Source organism: Triturus cristatus, chromosome 11, assembly GCF_964204655.1.
Source record: "Triturus cristatus chromosome 11, aTriCri1.1, whole genome shotgun sequence".
NCBI lineage: Eukaryota > Metazoa > Chordata > Amphibia > Caudata > Salamandridae > Triturus > Triturus cristatus.
In genome coordinates, this window is record NC_140594.1 from 1,108,433,134 (window position 1) to 1,108,446,073 (window position 12,940).

The 12,940-nt window shown below is 43.0% G+C and overlaps 1 protein-coding gene across 12 annotated transcripts in view; it reads right to left on the reverse strand.

Moving 5' to 3' along the window:
* Positions 1-12,940, reverse strand: part of LOC146786091 (eukaryotic translation initiation factor 4 gamma 1-like) — a 1,219,153-nt gene that overhangs the window by 1,031,953 nt on the left and 174,260 nt on the right. The window lies entirely within an intron of this gene.

Below are 12,940 nucleotides of genomic sequence, written 5' to 3' on the forward strand. Positions count from 1 at the left end.
TTTGGGCTGGCAAACAGGAAAAACATGTGCGGAAGAGGTGTGCCCATCTCTGCCAACTCCACCCCTCAGTTGGGGAGGCGAGGTCAAGCACAAATCAGTCACCGCCATCGGGGGGGGGGGGGGGGGGGGGGGGGGGAGTGGACACAGCCAACCCAGGTAAGGCATATGCCCCCTCCAACTGGAGGGTGGCATAATAGAGGGTGTACCCACCCCGAGGAAGGGACCCGTTGGTCCCAACCTTTTACCTACCTGTAACACCCCTAAATCTAGTATTTAGGGGCACCCCTGAACCTTGCTTCCTCAGACAAGGACCGAACAGCCGTGCCGAAGCTAACAAGAGTAAGACGCCTACTGACTTGACCCCAGCCCTACCGGCCTGTCTCCACCTTGAACCTGTTCCTGCAAAATTCCGGTGTTTCCAGCAGCCAGAAAAATTGAGAAACCCGGAGGACCTGCCTGCCTTCAAGCCCAAATACTGTCTCCCGTGAACACCTGATTTGTTCATCTCCAACCCCTGGCCCCGGCCGGTAACCGTGAATCCGCCCCATTCTGCACCCGCCGTCCACAGCCCGAGCGGGCAAACACCACTAGGTCTCCCAAGTGATCCAGTGATCCCTGACTTCCTCCAGCCGACGCCTGCAGCCTAAAACCAAAAGGTCCATCCCAATCGCGACCAGGAGCTGGTCAGAAGATCCAACTAAAAGGCACCCCTGCACCCCACGTCCTTGGGTGGCCCAACCGACAGTGCCTAGCCAACCCCCAACATCCCAACTTACCTCTCAAAGTGGTGGTCTCACCCAAAAGACCTGTCCCCGACCGTGCAGTGCTTTTGCAAACCGGAGACTTCCCATTGAAAGCTGCAGTGCTTCCAATGCCAAAACAGCACTCTGCACCCTGCAACCTGCAAACCCAGTGCCGCTGAGGGTGCATCTTTTGTGCTGGCCTAAAACCCCCATTTGCCCTGTGCTCAAGTCCAGGAGCTTTGCTCCCACAACCCAGTGGCCTGCTCGTCAGCAGCCACCAAACGGAGGTCCCCCATCCCGCATTGGATAACATTGGGCCTCAGCACTCTGCACCTGGCCGTCCTAGTGCTGCTGATGGTGTACAAGAGTGCATCCTTGACCCTGGGGAACCCCGGAATCTAACCCCAGAATACCAACTCCCACAGAGTACTTACCTTTGAACCGTTAACACTATTTTCCTCCATAGGATAACATGGACTGTTTCTCTATGAAAAGTTTTCAAGTGTGGAGTTGGAAAACCTAAGAAATCCTTTTAAAATGTTAACCAACAAAAATGCTTTTACTTACCTGTTTTCAGGAAATGTCCCAGTACAGTATGCAGGTATACTGCACTGTGTAAAAGTAATCTCAAGAGTAACTTACCTGTACTTCTACTCCAAAGCCCATACAAAGTATATGTACTGTATTTTGAAAGCATTGCATTTCTCAGTAACAGTACTGTAAATCAAAACAAAGTGCAAACACAATTATAATCCAATCGGTTACAACTGTTTATTTACTGCAAAATATTTATCACTTACTTGTGCCAGGCTTGCTTGGTTCTAAAAAATAAAATAACTAAAATAATATTCTTTTACAAAAACAATTGGTCTGAAGTTCAGTCTTTGAGTGTGTGAATTAATTTGCTGACTGAGTGTCAAGTACAGCCTGTGGCACTTCCGCCTCCACCCATACCCCACCGTTTGTAGGATGCTGGGAGCGCTCACCCTGTACAGGGCCTCCACCAAGTAGGGGTTTCCAGCTCTGTTTCACTAGCTCCTGGCCAGGGGAGAGCGAGACCCTGTGAAGGCAGCAGATGTCATGACACTCAGCAGGACCGTGAGAAGTGGAAAGTCTAATAACCGGTGTATACTGAGAACTGCAAAATGATATCAGTTTTGAATGTTTAATTATAGATTCAATTGCGGATTCTGCTTATTTTAAGTACCGAGAGGCACAGTGAAGGTCGACAATGAAACACCTGGACAGACCGAAGGGATGCTCTGTAGCACTGATGGGATCTAGGGTAGAGATGTACGATTTTAAATATCTATGCCGGTTTTAGGTTGCAGACAGACCCCCCCCCCACCCCCCCCCTTACACTTGAAATGGCCACCCACCCTACATATAATAAGTGTACAATGGAGATTGCCAGGTAAGAGCAGCTGCGACACTCCCACCCATTTGGCTCCGCACGCAAGGACCGGGCCTGACAGAGGTACGAAGACAAACATACCCAGCCAGAGGATACATGTACTTCAAGGAAGGGAGCCTGAGACCCCGCCTGACAAGAGGCCCATGCGACACTCACCACTGATGCTCACCTGGCATGTGCGCAAACACCAACTGTGCCCATAAAACGCTGCACCAGATTACATACAATGGACCCGGTCTCGTCCCAGACAGTACTTTGGCCACTTACATCCCAGTTCTTAGGGACAGCACCCAAACCAGAAGTGTAAAAACAAAATCTCTACATAAGAAGCCGTAAGTCATCGAAGGGGTTAAAGAGACTAATACTAATGGTCAAGAAAACAGACTTGTATTAGAGATAATGAATTGGCCCTCATTAAGCCAGACTGATGTCGTGAAACATGTTGGCCACTTTTCGTCTCTGCAAAAAACACAATTGAGATACATCAATAAGGAGCCCTTTTGTAATATAAAATAATGGCTAGCTCAATCAACTATCAGTCTTGTGACTTGGAAGTCGCTCAATATTAATCTCTGCAGCATATACATGGAGGAACCAGAAAAAATAAAAATAACCCTCTTCCCCCTCTTCCCCCTCCCCCCCCCCTTTTTTTTTTTTAAACCACATCAAAAATGGCAATACGCAAGTTAACAAACCCAACAGGCTTTCGTGGAGAGCTCCATCAGAGGGAGTTCGGAATTATCCTTCCTGCCCCGTTTCTCGGTTTATCCCTTCTCTCGAGCTGTATTTGTTTCTTTCCGTCCTTTTACAAGCTAATTTTTATCCATCCTTTATTCTTGCTTCCCTTCGTTCAAATCATCCTTCTCTGCATCTTTATCCCCCCCATACATACATATGCTTTTCCCCTTGCATCTCTCCATCAACACTTTCTTCTATCTTGAAATCATTCCACCTATCAGTCTTCATCCTTCTCTACAGCCATCCAATCCCATTTATTCTTTCATCCATACAACCATTAATCCATCAAACCTCTCCACCCATTTCCCCATCCTTCTCTTCCTCCCAGACTGCCTTGTGTTATTTGTTAAACCAAAGGGGATGATGGATGGAGTGTTGAACATTGCAAGCACTCTCCCCCAGTGTACTGATCTGGGTTTAATCCATCATCATTCTTTAGCTCACTCCGCCACCCCAGTTCAGATATGGCCATATGCAAATCAGTCTGACCCTGTGCCTCATGGGAACAGTCCAGCCCGAACTGCCAAGCCATGCCTTACCTGGACCGGAAACAAGCATCCTGGGACCGGTTTCTGGCTAATCAGCCGTCGCCAGGCTAGCTTGAATCCAGTGGCAAAGTGAGCAAGGGACCCACATCTGGGCATACCCTGCCAACTTAAGGCGAACAAAGTAAAACCAAAGGGGATGATGGACGGAGTGTTGAACATTGCAAAGCACACACCCCCAGTCAACTGATCTGGGTTTAATCCATCATTCTTTGGCTCACCATGCCACCCCAGTTCAGACATGGCCATATGCAAATCAGTCTGACCCTGTGCCTCGTGTGTTATTTGTTACCCTGCCCCAAAATGCCTTTCTACTGCACTTCTACAGTGGTATTTATGAGCTGCATTTCGGAAACTAGTAGTCTCTAATCAAACAAAAATTAGCTATAAAAAATTAAACCTTTCAGGTTAATTATAACTGCTCAGGAGGCACCCACCCCCACTTATGCTGCTAAAGTGTGGGTTGATGACCCCCTGATGCCGGGTATATTTCTGCTACTCAATGCCCCTCCACAAATATGCAGTTTCCTCAAGATCAGACAATTGCCCACAGACGTGTGGTGCTCGGTGAAATGTCTTTCAGTTTAGATCTGTTCGCAGTGAGGATACAGCCTTCTTAGCCCCAAGGTACAGCGGACGACCACTGCCAATCCAGATTTAGTCTGAACCCTGGAGAGATTACAAAGAAGAGACTCTGCAATTAGACGTATCCACTAAAAAAGGCTGTAGGAAACTACACAAGCTTCGCTTTTTAGCGATCCCTTATTTAACGAATGTGAGCTACATTCTGCTCCAGCACACCAAGCCCCCATTTTGATGCGTGCAGAGCTGCTGCAGCCTCTTATGAGCAGGGCATTCAAGGTGAGTCAACATTGGTTGAGGCGAAAAGTTTAAAATTAATTTTTTTAAGAAGTCAACAGGTCTAATCAAATACACCCAGAATGCTTGCCAATAACAAGCAAATAAAAAAAGAGCAGTGTCACATTGCAACGGTCCAAAATGAGGTTGAATCTGCAATGTCCAACAGTAGCGCGAGGCCTTTTCTCTGGGACAGAAGACTGACTGGGCAATACCCAAGGGGCTACTGTTTACAACTGGTACCCCCCCCAATGCCTTGAGGAGTACTGAATTCTCATTAAGGTACTCCTTTCAAATAACTGGATCTCCAAGTTTAGCTATGATTGACGCACAGTCAAGCCATACTTCAGGAAGTGGTAGCCCGTGGGCGAAGGACAGTCTTCGTTTTGAACAGTGCAGCCTACCCTTTACCCTTTGAAGACAACGGACATGCCGGGATTGTGATCTCCGGTCAGGTCTCGTTTCAGGGTTATCCGCATGCACTGCAAAAAGAGGCGGCAGGGAAAATCGAACATTCACGCACCTGTTGACTTTTCCCCAGGCCTTGTAGATTCAGGTACACTGGTAATCTCAATTTCAGATAGTACAATTATGGTATGAGCATAAAGGTAATACGCAAGAGCCAAATAAAAGTAGCTAATGGCAGGATAGCATTCTAGCAGAAGAAAAGAAAATGAAAGGGTTTGCATCAGACACAAGGGCGAAACAAAGGCTAAAAGGAAAGTAAAAGGAAATCAGGAAGTAGTAAAATAAGGTAAAAGAACAGAGCATAGTGTTGTCTTTAAGTGCATCGAGGAGAAGCATCTGTAAGCAAGATTAACATTCCACAATGCAAGCACTTTCAAGGTATTCCACGTCAGGAAAGAGTAGATTAACCAGTCATGGTTATGTCTGGCACTCCAGCAACTACAGACATGCATTAATTATGGAAAACATTTTTCCACTGAAGACAAGTTACTGCCAATAGACTACCCTGGGCATTCCTCACTCACTGTTTCTTGGATCAGAGCTAGCAGTGCACCCAGAAAGCAAACCGTGTCATGTATCAGAACAGGTTACCTTCTTTTGAGTGAGACTATTTAACACTACCTTATTCAAGGCTCCAACTGTACTGTTATTTACATTAGGCTGTTTTTAGAGCATTTTTTCTCATGCATGATTAATGTCGCCCCCGAGTTTCAAGCTTCATACCTCACCTCCGCACCCACACTCCTTGCATGGTGAATACACGGCCTTTCCTCCCCTACCTGGCCGATGTAACCACAGGGCTGCACTCAATCCACACTCAAAACCTACCTCTCGTTAATAGAGGACTACTTCAGAGTACTTGGGATAAGTTTGTGTCCTATCTGGGCCAAGAAGGGCAAAAATCTATATCTATACTTGCCCCTTCATCTGCAGTATTTCAGAAACCAATGTAATGCTTATTCGGAAATGCTGTCTGCCCCCTCCCTCTTTAGGTCCCACTTGAGCTGTGCTGTCGCTTGCAAGATCTTATGTTTGCTTACAAGGGGCTTAAAAGGCGCCCATTGCGTACCATTGGTTGACTTAATCACTCACATTTCCTTGCTTCGCTCGGTGTGTGCCTGCTTCACTGGCTCTTCCTGCATTTGTTCCTGACTGGAGACTTACAACTGTCTTGAATTCAAACTCTACTTTCCGTCCCTTGCAGATAAAAAGCTTAAAGAAGAAATCAACTCTTGGGCGGTCCTGAAGTAGAGGAGTTACCCCATCAGAGGTACATATTCTAGAAACACATTTGGGGGTACAGACGCGCTTTGAAGACCAAAGTTAGTATAAAATCCTGACTGAAGGATGCTCAAGCAAACCAAAGCCCTGCCTTTTTGAAAAGTTCAATAGCTTCTCCAATCTCAAAATGTGCTCCCTTTCTGTACAGTTTAGCATGGTACAGAGTCATGAAGTGGTAGTTCATAGGAGTCTTAGCCACAATAGCAACAAGAGTGGGCTTCTATCTTTAGAAGGGAAAAGTCTTGGAACAAGCTAGCATCCAAGCTCTCTGAACTGTTCTTGGATGACACAGGAGGATCAGGGGTAGATCTCTGGCAGGGTTTGGCATATTCAACCAATTTCCTTGGGTCTGCTCTCTAGAAATGGACAGCAGTGTATCAGGACACCAGTCTTTAGATTGGTAGCTGGGGTCCGAAGTGTGACCTATCGTGAGGTAGACCTGTGAGATAGACTACAGCTCTAGAAGTCCAGCTGGAATGCCAGATAATGTTCGGACCCAGCAAATGAACCGAGACTAGAGTAGATGGTTGTCAAGGGGCATGGTTCCTAGGTGTACATCCAAGTAGGCACAAGCTGGATTAGGCCTTACGGTTCAGGGATTGGCAGGATCACTAATATTCGGTTTTACATTGGAGACTCCAAGGAATCCACTCTGCAGAATTGGGGGGGGGGGGGGGGGGGGGGGGTGAAACATGAAAACTGAGCAGAGGGGAGCGGATCCCTGATCAACCTGCTTGTTGTCCAGCAGATCAGCAGAATTACCTGTCTGCACTGGAGCTCATCAGCCCTGTAAGGAGGACACACCGAGGAAAGTCCAAAGGAGAAAATCCAAAGCGAGAGAAGCCGGTTCCAATTTACTGCAATTGATTTGTAAAAAACAATTGGTGCACGCGTAAGCACAGTGAATGTTTGGGAGGGGTTAACAGGATTTTATGCACACGTGTGCAGTAACAGTAAGCAGAAGCTCTGAACTATATATTCAAGAGGCAGTTCAGTCTGCCACAGCAGTGGTTGAAAAATGTACCATGCCATTCAACGAACATTTGACTCCCTGAAATGCAATTGGTGCCATTATTAATGGGGAAGGGTTGTTTAAATGATGCAAGTTTGTGAAATTTCTATCACCCACTGTAAAATATTTTTGGGGAAAAAGGAAGACACATTTCTAGGTCTATTTTGTAGACTCAAAAAGTAAGACCAACCCCTTTGGCTGCCCAGATACACCTTCACCATTATCTTTACGCCTCAGCGTTGATTTCTACATAGACTTAAACCTGGACTGGATAGAAATAGTTTTCCAAATGGCAGTTTTGATTCGGTCTTCTGTACAAGGCCATAGCTGGAGGAGATTAATGCACTTTAAATTGTGACTGTCTGAAATGTATTATAAAGTTTTAATTTATCCAAACATTTTTCTACCTTCAGCTGCCAACTTACATAAACAGTATGATCTGTGAGAAAGGACTGCCTGCATCTAAGGCAAGGTTTTTATCCTTATGTAAAAGTTCTTCATATTGTATACACAATTCATTATCAAACCCTTCAATATTAGGGTGAACAATAAGGAAAGGCAGTGAACTGTGTGCTTTGGTTTCCTTACTGATAGTGCTCCCACTATAAAATCATGCAGACATTCGCCAAATTTAACATTTTGAAGCTATTAATGCTCGAGAATTTTGCTCTTAAAATTGATGTACACAAAAAAACTGCTACATGGAAAAAAGAATCTTTGGGTAAGCTATTGTGATATTTTAAATACCAATCTGAAGCATCATGTGATAAGCTTTGATGGAAGTATATATATATATATATATATATATATATATATATATATATATATATATATATATATATATATATATATATATATATATATATATATATATATATATATATATATATATATATATATATATATATATATATATATATATATATATATATATATATATATATATATATATATATATATATATATATATATATATATATATATATATATATATATATAAATAAATAAATAAATAAATAATCTACTGGCGGTCGCCAGTAGATAGTTATAGTTAGGACCGTGTTTCCATAGGAAACACGGAACATTCTATTTGGAATAACTTTGGCGCCGGTCGACGAATCCTCGCGAAATTTTCAAAACTAATCGGGCGCTACGCTCCGCTCCTACCCTGAAAGTCTCGGGGGGATTCGTCAAGCGGGGACTGAGAAAACGCGTTTTCCCCATGCATTTTCCCATAGGACCTTTAGTCCGAGCTACAGCCCGAACAGCTGAACAGAATTACTTGAAATTTGGCAGAGAGGTAGTCCTCAGGTCAAGGATGTGCCTTTTGTAGGTCTGGTGTAAATCTGTTCAGTAGGTCCTGAGAAAATAGCATTTAAATCAATATATATATCTGTAAGCGCGCTCCGTGCGCTTACCGTAAGCTTACCGTACGCGTACGGTGCCGTGCGCGAGCTCAATTCTGATTGGTGGTTACATGACTGTAAACATTCGAATCGGTCGAAATCAGGAAGTGTCGGCCGCCATTTTCTGTCTCTCGCACTGAGAAACAAAGGTGGGGAACTTGAAAAGGGGGCAACAAAGAGTTGCAGACCCCCTAGTGTTTGTCAGGGGGTCCAAGAAGGACCCAAAAGTACGAAAAATACATTTAATAATTTTTTTTTAAAAATCGCGGAGTGCACGTACGGTAAGCTTACCGTACGCGCACGGGGAAAAAAAATAAAAACAAAAAATAAAGAAGTAACAATCACATTTATCAAATAAATTAACCCCTTCAGCGCGGCGCGGATTTCCGCGCCACGCTGAAGATTCTAAGCGCGGGCGGGGCCATGACGGAACGGTTCCGTCATAAGCACAGCCCAACCGACGTGCATGACGGAACCGTTCCGTCATGCGCGTCGAAGGGGTTAAAGGACCCACAAGGGAGAAAAAAAACAAATGTTACTGTGTAAAAAAAGGCGAGGCGCGCTCGGCAAGGACTACGCAACAAGGGCGCTCGGTGCGTGAAGCGCACCGTGCGCGCAGGGTGTGCGCACAGTGAAAAACCAGAAAAAAAAAAAATACATAACTTAGCATTTAAAAAACCGTACAAATTCACTGAAAAACCCATAGGTTTCACACATGTTATAGTTAGCTGTACATTTCACTCGTAAAAAACCAATGAAATTCCACGTTATAGTTAGATCAGATAACTATAACTTGCACGACCGCAATCCACAATGTGTAATTTCAGATGTCATCATTGATGTCATGAGTGATGTAATATGTGACGTCATCAGCAGTTTATTGTGGGTGCGCAAGTTATAGTTACCTGATCTAACTATAATGTGGAATTTCATTGGTTTTTTACGAGTGAAATGTACAGCTAACTATAACGTGTGAAACCTATGGTTTTTTATGTGAAATATATATATATATATATATTATATATATAAATAATTCACTGAAAAAACCATAGGTTTCACACATGTTATAGTTAGCGGAAATTTTACTGATAAAAAAACCAATGAAATTCCCCCGTTATAGTTAGTGCAGGCAACTATAACTCACGCGACCGCAATCCTCTGCTGATGCTAATACTGTATTTAGACACTTATTTGCCCATGTCTTCTTCCATACATTTTTAGCTATACATATATTACAAATATTTTTTTTTCATAAAGACACATATGTCATCAGCAGAAGATTGCGGTCGCGTGAGTTATAGTTGCCTGCACTAACTATAACGGGGGAATTTCATTGGTTTTTTATCAGTAAAATTTCCGCTAACTATAACGTGTGAAACCTATGGTTTTTTCAGTGAATTTGCAAGGTTTTTTAAATGCTAATTCCTAACTATAACGTGTGTGAAACCTATGGTTTTTTCAGTGAATTTGTACGGTTTTTTAAATGCTAAGTTACTTTACGCCATTCGTGGCGTGCGCGCCCACTTAACGCAGTTCGTTCCGTGCGCGCACGGTGCGCTTCGCGCACCGTGCGCGCACAGTGAGCACGCGGTGCGCTTCGCGCACCGCGCGCCCACTTTACGCAGTTAGTGCCGTGCACGCACGGTGGGCACGCGGTGCGATGACAAAGCAAGAAAGCACGTCAACAAATCTGTTTCTGCTTTCCTCCGTGACTATGGTATGGGTGCCATTTAACACAACAACTTGCGTTATGACATGCAAGACATTTATAGAGGAGATGGTGTGCACTTCAATGATGAAGGGAACAGAGTCTTCCTCTTGAACCTTAGACTCTGCATCGGTACTTACTTGTAGGTACCACTAAAAAATCATTTCATAAACACAACGGCTCTTTTTAGAGCCCCCTAATATCTAAACACTTAAATCTGATTTTCATTTTTTTTTTTTTTTTTTCTACCGTACGCTTACCGTAAGCTTACCGTACGCGTACCGTACGCGTACCCCGTGATTTTTTTTAAAATCAATAAATGTTTTTTTTGTACTTTTCTGTCCTTTGACCCCCTTACAAATGTTAGGGGGTCTGTAACTCTCCTCATTGCCCCCTTTCCTTGTTTTCACTCTTTTTTTTCAGAGTGAAATACACAAAATGGCGGCCGTCGCTTCCTGGTTTCGGCCGATTCGAATGTTTACTAAGATCTAAGAGCCAATCAGAATCGCGCTCGCGCACGCCACCGTACGCTTACCGTAAGCTGGCTCAGATATATATATATTGATTTAAAGGCTATTTTCTCAGAATCTACTGAACAGATTTACACCAAACCTACAAAAGGCACTTCCTTGACCTAGGGACTACCTCTCTGCCAAATTTTGAGTAATTCTGTTCAGCCGTTCGGGCTGTAGCTCGTTCTAAAGGTCCTATGGAAAAATGCATGGGGAAAACGCGTTTTGGGACCCCCCCTTTTATCTCAGCCCCCGCTTGACGGATCCCCCCGAGACTTTCAGGGTAGGAGCGGAGCGTCCCACCTATTTTGAGAAATTCGCGAGGATTCGTCGACCGGCGCCAAAGTTATTCAAAATAGAATGTTGAGGTTTTCCTATGGAAACGTGGTCCTAACTATAACTACCTACTGGCGACCGCCAGTAGGAGAGAGAGAGAGAATATATATATATATATATATATATATATATATATATATATATATATATATATATATATATATATATATATATATATATATATATATATATATATATATATATATATATATATATATATATATATATATATATATATATATATATATATATATATATATATATATATATATATATATATATATATATATATATATATATATATATATATATATATATATATATATATATATATATATATATATATATATATATATATATATATATATATATATATATATATATATATATATATATATATCTCTCTCTCTCTCTCTCTCTCTCTCTCCATTGAGTATAACATGAAAGTACATTAGAGGACCAACAAAAGCCATAAAAGTACATGTCCTTTAATTGATGCGGATTTACGACTTCAGCAATTCAAGAATTGCAAAATTAGACCGGGGAACTGTACATGCAATTTTTGGCTGATTCTATTTTTGCATGAGCAAATGTACATATGTATATTTGCTCATACGTACATTGACCATACAAAAATCTGCTGATTAACTTCACCTTCCCTTGACAGTTTTTTTGTCCACCCGCGAAACATTTCTTCCTGCCCTTCTCAGGTTAAATTTCCAACCTTTAACAGTGTGGAAAGAGAGAAGTTGGCGAATACTCATAAAATTGTTAAGTCTGTAGGTGTGCACTCCAGTTCACTGTTATTTTGCACATCATGCCACCTCAGTTTGGATTAAGCCATATGCAAATCAGATTTGACCCAGCACCAATAGGAACAGGAAGAGGTCTTGGGTAGCTCATATGACGGTTCAGACAGGACCTTTACAGTTCGGGCTGGACTGCTGGAGCAGGAACCAGATTGTTGTTTTCCCCAGCCATATGCAAATAAATGGGTGGGAATGCTGCCCCAAGGTATTGCCAGTAGTTAGACTTATTGAAAGCAATAGTCCCCATCACCTTTTGTGCGCTCGATAAGGAGAATGCTACCATAATTTGTCAACTCATGGCATGGCACCAAAACGAATAGTTTTTTTGTTTTAAAGAGCAAGTAGATTTAATAAGCGTACAGTTCTCTGGACTAGCAGCAATAAAAATAAATCCAACACCGGTGTCTAAACTATTGTAATGTTAGACACAAGAAAATACAAACTGATCATTTATTACTATATGCACCTTTCAACAATTGTTTTGCAGGACAAAACTGTGTAGGGTTACATTACCCATCTTTGGTCCATTATGTCAGCAGTTTAATCTGAAATCTCTCCCGTGGTGCATCTCTGCACCCTAGGCCCCGCGCTGGGTAGGATGAATCATTTACTAACTGCAAGGGGCCGCTGGAAAGCAGTTGGTGCAGTGTCCTCTTCATTTGATATCCCACTCTGCAGGTCAGTTACAGGTGTCCCAATGCCCATTTTGGTCTTCGTACTCCCACATCAGAAGTTCCTAATCCACTACAGGTTCTTCCAACCAACTACCACGATTTACGTTACTATCCAAAAACATCAGCATGACAAAGGAAGCACTCTTTGCCCTAACATTCACCTTCAATATCCTAAACCCCACAACAGCTTCTCTGAATCCAAACAGGATCAGATGAGTCTTAGTGTATCCTTCAAGGGACCAGGGGATTGCCTCTCATGACATCAGGACACACATTATGTTCTTGCCATGCACCAAAGTGTGAAGTGGTTCAGGAAGCACTAAAGATGGGAGCCCAAGATAGGCTGGAACCACTCGTCCGGTCAGTCAAGTTGCGAGCCTAGTCTTCGTTAAGTGAACACAAGAAACACTCTTGCAAGCTCAAGCTGAATTTAAAC